Source organism: Pteropus alecto, unplaced genomic scaffold (assembly GCF_000325575.1).
Source record: "Pteropus alecto unplaced genomic scaffold, ASM32557v1 scaffold3, whole genome shotgun sequence".
NCBI classification, from domain to species: Eukaryota; Metazoa; Chordata; class Mammalia; order Chiroptera; family Pteropodidae; genus Pteropus; species Pteropus alecto.
Window position 1 is genome coordinate 6,292,705 of NW_006442484.1, and position 2,293 is coordinate 6,294,997.

Genomic DNA, 2,293 nt, shown 5'->3' on the forward strand with positions numbered 1-2,293 from the left:
ATATTGTGCCATTCTATTCTGTCCTTCATGATTTCTGAGGAGAAATCCACTGTTAATTTGAATTGTTTTGTCCTATGAGTAAGGTATCATTTTTCTGTGGCTGCTTTCAAGATTTTTTCTTGGTCTTTAGTTTTCAGAAGTTTGATTATGATGTGTCTTAGAATGGATTTCTTTGTTTGTTTGTTTGTTTGTTTTTCTGTTTAGGATTCAGTCAGCTTCTTGATTCTATAGGTTTATATCTCTTGTCAAATTTAACAATTTTCAGCCTTTTTTTTTTTTTTTTTTTAGTATTTTTTCAGCCCCAATCTCTTTATCCTCCTCTTCTGGGACTTTAGTGACATGACATGAATGTTAGGTCTTTTGCATAGATCCACGTTTGGTTCTTTTTATACCTTTATTTATTTGCTGAGTTTTTCTGTTTCTTTGGTGAGGCTTGCTATTTTTTCATTTGTTTCAGGTGTGTTTATAATTGCTTATTGAAGCATTTCTATCATAGTTGCTTTAAAATCTTTGTCAGACAATTCTAACATCTCTGTCATCTCAGAGTGGTGACATCTAGTGATTGTCTTTTTATTCATTTTGATCTTCCTGTTTCTTGGTATGATAAGTAATTTTTTATTTAAATTTTTGTATTATGTTCTGAGACTCTGAATTTTATTTAATCTTCCTGTTTTAGTTGGCTCTCTCTGACACCACTCCAGAGGGGTAATGATGGGCACTGCTAGGTGGAGGTAAAGCCCAGGTTCCAAAGATACTTGAAAGAGGCTTCTCTTTGTTGCTGGACAAGGACGGGAGTTCCAGCTCCCATGTGGTCTCCACTGACACTGAGTAGGTGTGGGAGGGTGGTGTCATTACCAATGGGAGATAGTGAAAGTCCTGACTTTCCACTAGGCTTCTTCTGATACCACCCCAGTGCATGGGGGCGAGGACACAGGGAAGAGGGATACCTCATTACTTCTGGGAGGGGATAAAAGTCCCAGCTCCCTACTTGGCCTTCTCTAACACTGGTCCAGCATGGTTGTTTGGGCATCTTGTTACAGCCCCGTAAGAGTGGTCTAAGGTCACTTGGCCTTTGCTAACAGGGTTGAGAGTCTTTTATATATTATGAACACAAGTCTCCTATTTTCATTTACTTAATAGTGTCTTTTGAAGAACAGAAGTTCTAAATTTTGATAGACGCCAATGTATCAATTTTTCATATTATGAACTGTCCTTTTGCCTAACCCAGGTAACAAAAATGTTCTCCTAGAAATTTCATAGTTCTGGATTTACATTTATATCTACAATCCATTTCAAGTCAATTTACATATTTGTAATGTATGGATCGAAGTTTGTTTATTTATTTATTCATGCGTTCATTTGTTTATTTATTTATTTTTTTGCATATGTATGTCCAATTGTTATAGCACCAGTTGTTAAAAAGACTATCCTTTTGCCATTGAACTGCCTTTGCACCTTTGCTGAAAATCAATTGGCCATATACATGTAGGTCTATTTCTGGATTCTCTGTTCTGTTCATTGATCTATGCGTCTATCTCGTTGCCAATACCACCGTTTTATTTGCTGTAGCTTTAAAGAAATCAGGTCATATAAGTACTCTGATTTTGTTCTTCTTCTTCAAAATCGTTTTGGTATTCTAGTTCCCTAGCCCAGACGCCTGCCTGTGGCCCACAGCACCTCTCACCCTGCTGCCTGCTGAAAGACTATCCTTGTCCTGTCCTACCACCTGCCCCTGGATGTGAACCCTCAGGTTATTTCACTCTCTTCTGTCCATCATTCTCCGCAGCTGCACCAAGTGGTTGCCATGGTTTCCTCATTCTTCCCTAGCTCTCTCTCACATACTCCCATTCCTCTGGGCCCCACCACTGACTTCCTTCCAGGTTAAGCCTTCATGGTCTCAAGCTCCCAGCCTCCCACACCTTTCACTGAATATGCCAGCTGGCCTTTCCACTTACAGGCCTGGTCTCACCATGTGGTTTCTTGGAACTCAGACCCTCAGACCGTCTCCACTTTCGTCGAGTTGAAACTTTGCCTGCCCAGGGGAGAGAACACAGGCTTGGAGTCAGAGAGACTGGATTTGACCTTAGCCATGTCCCCTCTGACAGCTAAACCACATTGTCCTTGTGGCCAAAGTGGAGTGGCTGAACTGACCTGGAGGGATGGGATGTAGAGAGTTTGGAAGATTCTCCACACACACTCTGCCTCTCCCGCCGTCTTCTGTCTGTCTTCTCCACGTTGGCCAACGGGAGGCCCTTGTGGCAGGTGCTGTTGGCTGTTTGCAGGTTGCACAATA